The following is a 12458-nucleotide window of genomic DNA, read 5'->3' on the forward strand; positions in this document are numbered from 1 at the left end:
GGACAGCCAGGAGCTGTGGAGACCAAGTTTGTAGTATGAAGAGGGTGGGACACCCCCTGGTTCTCAAAAAAGTTGTTGTTGGCTTATTTATGGGTTGGCAGGAAATTGAAACCTACTACTCAAGAATAAGCAAGAACCACATTTGTTCTGTTAAGGAGAGTTGTTTGGCTAGGGGACCTTATAAATGAGAGCAGAGTGAGGAGTGAATGAGAACCTAGGCCATTCAATGCCCTTCCAAATTTCCAGATGTCAAGGCAGCATGTGATATTGAATCTTAATTTTATGTTCTCTACCACCATAGGACACCAACTCTTATAAGGAACTTGTATCCAGGATATATAAAGAACTCTTACAATTGAACAATAAAAATACAAATAACCCAATTTAAAAATGGGTAAAGTATTTCAATAAACATTTCTCCAAAGAAGATATACAAATGGCCAATAAGCACATGAAAAGATGCTCAACATTATTAGCTATTAGGAAAACGCAAGGAGATATTCACTAGGATGACTATTATAGAAAAGACAGACAAAACAGTTGGCAAGGACAGAGAGAAATTAGAGCCCTCACACATTGCTGGGAAGAATGCAAAATGATGCAGCTGCTTTGGAAAACAGTTTGGCATTTCCTCAAAATGTTAAACATAGAGTTACCATATGAACCAGCAATTCCACTCCTAAGTACACATCCAGGAGAAATGAAAACATATGTCCACACAAAAATTTGTACATAAATGTTCATAGCATCATTACTCATAACAACCAAAAAGTGGAAACGACACATATGTCCATTAACTGTTGAATGAGTGAGTAGAATGTGGTGTATTCATGCAATGGAATATTATTCAGCAATAGAAAGTATCAATACATATAACATGGATGAACCTTGAAAACTCACTAACTGAAATAAGATAATCAGAATAGAATATCTATTGCATGATAGATTTACAAGAAATGTCCAAAATAGGCAAATCTATAGAGACAGTAGATAACTGGTTGCCTATAACTAGGGTATGATGATTGAGGAGTGTCTGCTAATAGTTATAGGGGTTCTTTTGGAGGAATAAAACTGTTCTAAAATCAATTATGATGATGGTTGCATAACTCTGTGACTGTATTAAAAAACATTCAATTGTACACTTTAAATGGGTGAATTATTGAGACACAGTTGTTATTTTTTAAAAAGGTAATTAGTAGCCTGAATATGACCTCTTCCAATTCTCTAATGTCTATTTGAATCTTCTACTTTAAAATATCAAAGTTTTAGAACTCTTCTCTATGACTGATTAACTAGTATATATAGTAATCCCTTCTTATTAGAGGAGGATACATTCCAAGACCCCCAGTAGATGCCTGAAACCACTATAGTATCAAATGCTATATATACTATTTATATATACATATATATATGTACTTAAAATAAAGTTTAACTTATAATTTAGGCACAGTAAGAGATTAACAACAATAACTAATAATATAACAATTATAAAAGTAAATAAGGGTTACTTGAACACAAGCACTGTGATAGCGCAATATTCAATCTCATAACCATGGCTACTAAGTAACTAACAGGCAGATAGTATGTATAGCTTGGGCACACTAGATAAAAGGATGATTCACATTCTAGGAGGGAGGGAGTGGAATGATGCAAGATTTTATCATGCCATTCAGAACAGAATGCAATTTAAAATGTATGAATTTTTTATTTCTGGATTTTTTTTGTTTAATATTTTTGGACCACAGTGGACTGTGGGTAACTGAAACCACAAAAAATGAGACTGCAAGTAAGGGTTCTACTGTATTCCCTTATAAATCTCGCGTAACCTTGCCAAATTTGTTGTTGATGGCAACATTAAACAGTAATTAAGAAGGTAGATGAGAACTGTAATTTTATTTTTTAACCATCTGTGCAAATAGGTTTAGGGAATAAGCCAATAATTTTTTAAAGAAATAAAGCTTAATAGAGACCCACCAGATGACATAAATGCATCTCAAAAATGTTAGCTAACTTTTCCAAGATCATGTAGCCAAGTGATGAAGATATTGTGTGTTGTAGAAACCTAACACACCATCTGTGATAGCCAGCCTCCATGGTAGACCCCACTGATTCTTTCTCTTTGGTATTTACACCCGGATGTAGTCCTCTCCTCTATTTTCCATTACTCATTTTGGGGGAAGCTAGCTGAATGTCATGATGATATTCAAGCAGCCTAAGGAGAGGTGCATGTGTTGAACTGAGGCTACAAATAATCACACGAGTTAACTTGGAAGCATATCCTCCCCTAGTTGAGTTTTTCAGATGCGACTACAGCCCCAGCTGGCAACTTGATTACAACCTCATCAGAGACCATGAGCCAGAACTAACCAGCTAAGCTACTCCTGAATTCCTGCCTCATAGAAATAGTGAGATAATAAATAGGTTTAAGCTATCAGGTTTGGAGGAAGTTTGTTATGCAGTAGTATAACTAATACGCCATTTATGCTCTTTCCACTCTAAAAGATACTTCTTTTCTGGGGAAATGTTAAATATTTACAATGATTTTCCAGGCTGCACTGAGTTAAAATTCAAACTCTAACCACTATAAGTAAAACTTTGATTTACATTTCTCCATTTAAGGAAAAGAAAATTAAATATCAACATTATTGTGTGAGCTTTTTTCTATCTGATTAGTTTTCTGCTACTCAATGAAAGCAGGGTATAGCATTTTAAAGTAGAATAACTTCTTAGGTCAATTGTTACTGCTTTTGCTACCAATATAATTAAATCCAATCATATCATGTTTATTCTGGTGGATACTCCAAACATTTATTGAAAGAGACTGGTACTGTGGAAACTACCTCCTGTTCTTTGTGCTATCTGCAAACAATTCCACCCATGTTGCTAAATCCATTCTGATCCAATTTCCCAAGAGCCTTACAATATTACTGACAGAGATCCAGACAAGAGGGAAAATTGGAGAAGAAATCAGCATATTTTATCCTCTACATTACAGAAGCAAAATGCAAGAAGAGAAGAAATAATATAGTCACAGAAAGTTTACTGTTATTGACATCCCCTGTCCCTCTGGCCTCTTCCCCTCATTTACTGAAAACTCCAGCACCTGGCTCTCAGTCTCCTCCTCTCTACTGATATCATCATTCTCAGTGACTTCACTAAGAAAATAGAAGCAATCAGACAAGGACTTCCTCACTTTCCTTCCATCAAATCTGCCAACTAATCCACATCTGTATCTACAATGGAAACCCTACCCGTGCTCTTATTTATAGTCAATATCTTCAAATGTCCTTTGTACCTCATCTCCTCTTAAATATTCAAGGATTTTACTTTCTGAATTTTCTACTCTCTCTTTCCTAGATCACTAGTTTCCCCCTCTCTATATCAATCCCAGAAGTATATCAATATGCCTTGATACCAGCTCTCTGAAAATATCTTCTCTTAATCCCATATCCCCTTCTGGCTACTGTCCCATTTCTCTGATCTCTTTCCTGAGCAAAACTCTTCAAAGCACATATTGATTCTTGGTTTCTCTGTTTTGCTATCTTTAATTTTTGCCTTAACTCATTCTGGTTGGATTTTGACTCCATCATTTCACTGATACTACTTTTATCAATTAATACTAAATACCACATATTTTCTCATTTCCATTGGACATTTTCTTATCCTCATTTTATTCATCTCACATTCAATCTGGTAATCACTCCTTAAAGTCCTCTCCTCCCTTGGTTTCTAGACACCACAGTCTCATAGTCTTCCTTCTCCTCTTCTGGCTGTTTCCACTCAGCCTCCTAACTCCTTCTCTTCCATCTGCTTTCCAAATGTTTCTGTTTCTCAGGGCTCAGTCCAAGGGCATCTTTCTCCTGAAAGTTACTCCCAATAAGTGAAAGTCCATATAAATGCCAAAATTCCCATATTTATGCCTCCAGATTTAGCTATCCAACTGTCATCTTGGGATCTCTACTTGCCATGCATACATATTATATTTAACATGTCTAAAGCAGAACTCTTTATTCTCAAACAAATTAATCCTCTGAGTGTCCCTATCCACCTAGATACTCAAGCCCAAAACTAACTGGAGTGTTACCTATAATTTCTCCCTCTCCCTTATCCTTTGTCCATACTCAATGCAACAGCAAGTCCTCTAGCACAAGGGTCCCCAACCTCCCCCTTCCCCCGCTGAAGACCAGTAGCAGTCCATGGCCTGTTAGGAAACGGGCCACACAGCAGGAGCTGAGTGGCAGGGCAGCCAGTAAAGCTTCATCTGTATTTGCAGCCGCTCTCCGGTGCTAACATCACCGCCTCAGCTCCACCTCAGATCATCAGGTATCAGATTCTCATAGGAGCACCAGTTCCTGGCACTAAAAAGGTCAAGGACCGCTGCTCTAGAGATCACCTCCAAAATGTGTCTTAAATCCAAGCACTTTATGTCCAATGCCACAACCTAGTATAAGCCACCACTATCTTTCACTTGTAAAACGGCAATAGCTCCCTTTTTCAGTTTTCCCTCTAATTTGTAATCCAAATTCATTGTAAATGTATTTATTTGTCTACTGCATCTCTACCCTTGTAAACTCCATAAGCAAACCACCATGTCTTCATTCTTCATTCTAAACTCACTGTCTAGAAAAGTGTTCTGAATATACCAACCTCTTGTTAGAATTCGTTGAATTAACAATGATGATAATGCTATGTGAGAGTCATAGAATCAAAGACTATTCAGTTTAAGAGTTACGAAATCAGCTTTTATGTGGGAGCCATCAGGTTAAGAAGAGTGTGGCCATCTCCTCTCCCTACCGTGGTGTGTGCTTGTCCACTGATATCAGTGTACTCTGAAAAGGGGAATCATCTGGCAAAAATATCACTTTGCCTGCTGTGTTCAAGGCTCCCATTTGACCAGATATTGTGAACTTTGCTCACACCAACTTGCACAGAAACAATAGACAGCCTCATGTTGTCAGTGAATTAGCAGGTCATCAGATCAGTACTGATTCATGGGGTACTGGCAGAGCTGTGACTCGAATTCCCAGATTTTGAAGTACTGGGACTCATTGTTCTGGCCAGGATGCTTTTGTCAATATGTGTCATGGGGGCCACATATTTGCACCAACAGAAACCTGGCATCGTTGGCACCGCAGAGTGAACACAACACAGAAGCCATATGCCATCTGTTCAGCCCTGGTTGCCTTGCCATACCAGCACTGGTCATGTCTAAAGGTCATCGGATTGAAAAAGTTCCTGAACTTCCTTTAGTGGTTAAAGATAAAGTTGAAGACTGTAAGAAGACCAAGGAAGCTGTTTTGCTTCTTAAGAAACTTAAAGCCTGGAGTACATCAAAAAAGCTCATGGCTCTCAGTGAATTAGAGCTGGCAAGGGCAAAATGAGAAACTGGCATCGTATCCAGTTCAAAAGACCTTGCATCATCTATAATGAGGACAACGGCATCATGAAAGCCTTCAGAAACATCCCTGGAAAAACAACATTTTGAAACTTGTTCCTGGTGGGCGTGTGGGCAATTTCTGCGTTGGGACTGAAAATGCTTTCTGCAAGCCAGATAATCTGTGTGGCATTTGGTGTAAAGCTGTCTCTCTCAAGAGTAACTACAACCTTCTCTTGTACAAGATGCTTAATACAGACCTTAGTAGAATCTTGAAAAGCACAGAGATCCAAAGAGCCCGCCAAGTACCATGCAAGAAGATTCATTGCAGAGTTCTAAAAAAAGACTCCACTGAAAAACCTGAGAATCATGTTGAAGCTAAGCCCATATGCAGCAACCATGTGCCTAAACACCATTCTTCACCAGGCCAAGAACCACAAGCCCCAGGTGGATAAAGCAGCAGCAGAGCTAGAAGCCAAATCAGATGAGAGGGGGGTTTGAGACAACATGCCAGTAGTAGGGAAGAAAGGAAAGGAGGTTGTTGGTATTATGAGGCAGAAGAAGCCTTTGGTGGGAAAATAGTCTGTAGCTACCAAGAAACCAGCTGAGAATAAGCCTGCAGAAAAGAAACCCACCACAGAAGAAAAGCCTGTGGCATGAACTTAAATTTGTTTATTTTGTCAAATCACTTTGGACACCTAATTTTGAATAAAAACCTGATCAAAAAAAAAAGGGAGGGGAAAAAGAATTACAAAATGAAAATATTTTTATAAGCAAACAGGGCGCTCTTTTGCAAAAGGTATATATGTTATCAGTATGCCTTGCATTTTAAAAGTTTACAAAACATGATAATGCAAAATTATTATATTCCCATCTCCACCAGCCACATATTGTATATGCGTATATCAGGTTGTGTTTATTTCTTAAAAATTCTTTTCTACTAATTCCTGTTTCCAGCACCTTTTGATTCAGATTGACCAAGATCTGTACCCCCTCAAATGCTCTTGATTCTTCTGAGAGTATTTGACCTTAAAAGGCCAACTATCAGAAGAGTAAAAATGTCAGATGCAGAAGCTTGTCTCATTTTTTTAACCACTAAAATTAAATGATAAATCAAAGATACTCGAAGGGGTAAAAACTATCAGAAGTCTCACTTGTAAAGCAGAATTGAAGTAGAAAAGAAGGCAGGAATGAGACATACTATCTGGGTATCAGCAGCCACAGGGGAATCCTGCCAAAAAATCAGAAATAGCTTCTCAAGGGTAACAATTTTCAACCTATTTTATTTCTTTTTATCACTCTTCCCAGGCAACACAAAACATCAACTGATATGAAACCTTTTAACAAATGCAGCTTGTAATATGGTCTATTTATATTCTTATTTTATTTGATTCAATTACTCTCCTGTAATTCTCCTGGTATTAAAAGTCCTTTTGATGGTGCTCTGTTTTCCATTTCCAAAGTCATTAACCTCATTTCCTACCTGAGGTAAGAGGAATGCTCTGTGAGTGACAGCCTTGTTTACAGAGAGCAAGAAAGGACTTGGCATCTGTTCCAAAGTGTCAAACGAGATAGGATGAAGAATGCTATAGAAAAGTGTCACCAAATGGGGAAGCCACGTCACACTAACTAGACTGCCTCCTTGTCGACCATTAATAGAATTCTCTGATGTGTACCTCTTGAGAGAGGAAAATTTGCTAGGAGGCGGGAGGAGTGCTGGGTAATTTCTTTTGTGCCTTTCATATGACTTTTATAGTCTTCAAACTTTCAAAAGCATAGGGGTTGTCTTAAAAATACAAATAATGAGAAGAAACAAAAAGACTGTATTAATTGGAATTAAAACACAGCACCCATTCGAGAATGCTTTTATTTTTAATATTTCAGAGTACCTCTAATACACCAAACTTTTAGCATAAAACTGATGCCTTTTATCTATTTCACAAAGTATGCCAAAGTGTTCATTTGAACTATGTCATTACTTAAAAAGTATATGATCAGGTAGTAATTGGCCACAGTTCTCTAAAATATTTAAGTGTTTAATTTTTTATTCTCTTGTTACATTTGGTCTCTTGGTGAGTTCAGTTTGTTCATTCATAGATATTTCTTAAAAGCCTACTATGTGCAGATACAATTCCATGTACTTAAAAGCAAATAAAATTTAAAATTGAGTTTCTAAATTGCACTAGCCACATCTAGGAGACATAAAATAGTCACAGTCTGACAGGAGAGAAGAAAAGAAGATGATAGTACTATAGTAGTCATAAAAATGTCCACGAAAGGCTTTATTTCCCTGCCCTTCCTCTGGGCCCAACCCTTTCACCTGAATCCTAATCTAATTTTTCTAATCCATGAGATCTCTCATTTTCACCTAAAGATCAGGATGCTTAAAACAGATTTTGTCATTGTTCCCAACTCCAGTCTGGTTCCCATCTTGTCAGAATAATAACCAACAATGACCATGAAGTATGTGTAAGGCACTGCATCAAGTGTTAAACAGATTATCTGATTTAACCATCAAAACTTTTCTATGAACTATTATTATTAGTCTATTTTACAAATAAGAAAATGACCATCAAAAGATCTTCACTTAATAAACTTGTATAGGAAATACTTCAGAAAATAAAAGAAAAAAAAGCTTAAAATATAAAAATGGTGAGCAAAGATATTGATAACATAATAATAAATCTGAAATATCTCTGTATAGAGTAATAATATCTAAATGTTAGGGTTTCAAATAAGATAAACCTAAAATATTGGGCAAAAAAGATGTAAGGTGCAAGGTTATGTCTGGAATTAAAGGCTTTCTACAGTTGAGAAAGAAGTTAAGATATCAAGTAACTTCTTTAAGTCACAAAGCATTTTTAAGGATGAATAAATTCACTATATGTTAATAAACATATGTTATAGAAATCTTTAACCAGGAAGAAATAAAAATCTGAAATCCATATACAAATAATAATATAATAAATGCTTATATTAAACTTAAGTACTTACATTAAGAAAAAGTGTTTAAAACACACTGAAGTAAGAATTAATCCTAAATAGTTTTTAAAAATAAAATAATACATCATACCATTGTTTTGAAGGTATGATATAAAGTAATATTTAATTTGTGGAGTTTAAAATAAGATAGACCTAAAATACTGGACAAACATTAGACACAAGATACAAAAGGCAAAATGAAGCAAAGGTATAAAACTTTCAAAGAAAAAAAACTATCTCTATTTGCAGATGATATAATTGTATATCTAGAAAGCCCAAGAGAATAGATGGAGAAAACCACTACAAATAATAAGAGAATTTAGAAATGAAACTAATATTAATATATAAAAGTCAATAGCTTTCATATGTACAAACAATAACCAGTTAGGTGATATAATGAGAGAGAAGACACAACTTATAGAAACAACAGAAAAGAAAACTCCTTAGTAATAAGGTTAACAAAAAACATGTAAACTTATATGAGGAAAATTTTATATTCTAAAATATAAAACAGTAGATTTGAACAAGTAAAAGGAGAAGAATATTTTTTGGTAGGAAGATTAAATATCATAAAGATATCAATTCTCCTTAATTTTGCATCAATCAGTTTTTCCCCAGATACATATAAGTTGATTATAAAGTTAAGATTGAAAAATAAACAAGCATGATGGAAAAATTTTGGAGATCCATTGCACTACAATGTGAATATACTTAACATTGTACTGTACACTTAGAAATGGGTAAAATGATAAATTTTGTTATTCTTTTAACCATAATTAAAAAGAAAACAAAAATATAGGACAACTGCTCCATACTGATCACCTCTCAAGCATTCTTATATGACATTACAGATAAGCCCTCTATTGTTAGTGAGTACCTATCTAGTGAACTAGAAATAATGATTGCACTGAACTTCAGTACATTCCCTCAAGTTTGATACACTTGTGCTTAGTTCAATGACTGACACAGAGTGATCAATAAATATAAATTATATGTAATTTCCAACTTTCCCTGTAAATGTATTGAGTTGTTAATAAATCTATATGCATTTCTCAAAAATGAACAAGAAAAAATCACCAAGAAGCCCTAAAGAAGAAGAAAAAGTGAAGGCAACTAACTCAAATAAGTATTAAAGTATTATTATAAAACTATATTTAAAGTTGTTTGGTATCCAAGAAAAACAAGATATAGTATCGGAACAACTGAACAAGAGAAACTATCTAGAAATAGACACAAGTGCATATGTAAATTTATTTGATGATAAAGATAATATCTCAAATCATTGGGAGAAAATATAAAAATATTAATAAATGGTATAGAGAAACTGAATGATTGGAAGAATTATCATTGATTCTATACAACATACAACAAGATGTACTTCAAATAAATTATATATGTAAATATGTAGATTGCTAGATGGATGATAGGTGATAGAGAGAGAGAGAGAGATGGAAAAAAAGAAAGAAAAGGAAAGAAAAATGTTAAAAAGAAAGGAAGAAAGGAAAAAGGAAAAAAGGAAGGAAAGAGGAAAGGGAGGGAAGAAATGACAGAAGTACTAAAATAAGATGTGAGTAAATTTCTGTTACTTGAGAGAGGGAAAGAAGTTTCTAACCATGAGTCAATGTCTAGAAGCAATAAAATAAAAATGGATAATTTTGAAACATTGAAAATAAACAAGCTTTGTAAGGCAAAACCATAGCACTATAAGCAAAATCAAAAGACAAATGACAATGATAAATGAGGAAAAAAATATTTGCAATTATTTTATAGCAGAGCTGGTATCCCTAATAGAGTTTCTGAAAATCCAAAAGAAATAAAAAGTAATAGAAAAATAGGACACTACACACTTATTGGAATGGCCAAATTCAAAACTCTGACACCACCAAATGCTGACAAGGATATGGAGCACAGAAACTTTTATTCATTGCTGGTAGGAATGAAAAATGGTACAACCCACTGGGAGGCAGTTTGGCAGTTTCTTACAAAACTAAACATAGTCTGAGCATACTATCCAACAACTGTACTCCTTGGTATTTACCCAAATGAGTTGAAAACTTATGTCTACACAAAAACCTGCATATGGATGTTTATAGCACTTTTATACATAATTGTCAAAAATTGGAAGTAACCAAGATGCCCTATAGTTGATAAATGGATAAATAAACTGTGGTATATCCAGAAAATGGAATTTTATTTAGCACTAAAAAGAAATGAGCTATTAAGTCACGAAAAGACATGGAAGAAACTTAATGCATATTATTAGGTAAAAGAAGCCAATCTGAAAAGGCTACATACAGAATGATTCCACCTATATGGCATTCTATAAAAGGAAAAACTATAGAGACAGTTAAAAGATCAGTGGTTGGCAGAGATTAGGGTATAGTGAGGGTTGAATAGACAAGTACAGAAGATTTTTAGGGTAGTGAAACTATTTTGTACAATATTACAATGTTGGATACATGCCATTATAAAATGTACATTTGTCAAAACCCATACAATGTATAACATCAAAGGGAGTACATGTCATTATAAAGTATGCATTTGTCAAAATGCAGAATGTACAACACCAAGAGAGAATCCTAAGGTAAACTATAGACTTTGGATAATAATAATATGTTAATGAATATTCATTGAAACAGATGTACCACTCTGGTTCAAGATACAATAGTGGGGGAGGTGGTACCTGTATAGGGGCAAAGGTGTATAGGAATTCTCTGCACTTCCCACTCAATTTTGCTGTGGATCTAAAACTATCCTAAAAAGGTAAAGTCTACTAAAAATAATAATAAATCAGTAATCAGTTTGTCTAATATACATGTAATTAAAGTCCCATAAAAAGAGAAGCAGGAAAAAAATATTTGAAGAAACAGTGGTTAAAATTTAATAAAAACTATAAAGCAACAATTCAAGATGTTCAACAAACTCCAAGAAAAAATATTTTTTAAAAAGATATATCATAAGCAAATTGCTGAAAATAAATGATAAAGAGAAAATCTTAAGGCTAGAGAGAGAAAATCTAACACATTATTTATAAAAGAACAAAGACAATTATGACAGCTGACTTCTAGACAGAAACCATGCTGGCCAGAAGACAATGTAATGGTACCTTAAAAGTACTGAAAGAAAAAACTTGGATATCATATGCAATGAAACTATCCTCTAAAAGTGAAAGCAAAATAAAGTCTCAGTCAGATCAACAAAAGCTGAGAGGAGTTCACCAGTACACCTGAACCTAAACAACCAAGGTTATGAACTACAGAACTTCAAGTAAACATATGTAGGCTTAACACTTTTGGTTTTCCCAATGAAGTAATTTCATGGACAATTGCTGTATAGTCAGATACTCTAACTCAGTGGAGTTATCCACTGAGCCTGGATACACAGTAGAACTACCTGAGAAACCTTTTGAAATGAGTTATTCATGTCCCAGCTCAGAGCAATTAAGACTCAAAATGAGTGGGGCTTGGACTCCTCAGGTGATTCTAATATTCAGGTAGGGCTTAAACTGACTGCCTAAACTCATCCCTTAAATCTCTACCCCCATTTCCAATCTCCAAACTGCCCTGCTGAAAATAGCTAACATACAGGTCAGGCATGTTTTCCACTAGTTAATGAAAAAGAAATATGGTGAAAAGAGCAAGCCACATAAAGAATATCAAGTGAACAATTTCACACTCTATCTGCTATCAAAATCCAATATAGATGTTGATTTCGCCCACTGGGCTGAAAAAAACCCTTGGCCTCTCCTGAAAGCAGCAGTTTTAGATCTTCCAGACCCACCAGCAAGTCAATCTTGTGTATGGTTTCACGTCTTCACGATAAAACAAAGGAGAGATATAGCAGTTCCTTTTATCTCTGTGTTGCCATCTTGATTTCTCCTTCCTGTTTTCAGCTTTTGCTTTTCTCCTATAGGCTCTTCCTTTGCTGAACTGACAAATTCCTGAAGTCTGTATCATCAAACTTCTCTTTCCCACTGCACTCTGATACAGTCTGAGTCACTGTCATGTTATTAAGGAAGAACGGGTCTGTTTCTTCCAACCTGGATTAATAGGCTTAGACTTAAGGTTATTAAGATAAAACCAAAGCAAACATTTCTTTCCCT

At 35.0% G+C, this 12458-nt stretch overlaps 1 pseudogene; it reads left to right on the forward strand.

Annotated features, from left to right (window-relative positions):
* LOC102888879 overlaps positions 1-5875 on the forward strand; it is a 28078-nt pseudogene extending 22203 nt beyond the window's left edge.
* Positions 5876-12458: the final 6583 nt, after the last annotated feature.

This window comes from Pteropus alecto, unplaced genomic scaffold (assembly GCF_000325575.1).
Source record: "Pteropus alecto unplaced genomic scaffold, ASM32557v1 scaffold7, whole genome shotgun sequence".
NCBI classification, from domain to species: Eukaryota; Metazoa; Chordata; class Mammalia; order Chiroptera; family Pteropodidae; genus Pteropus; species Pteropus alecto.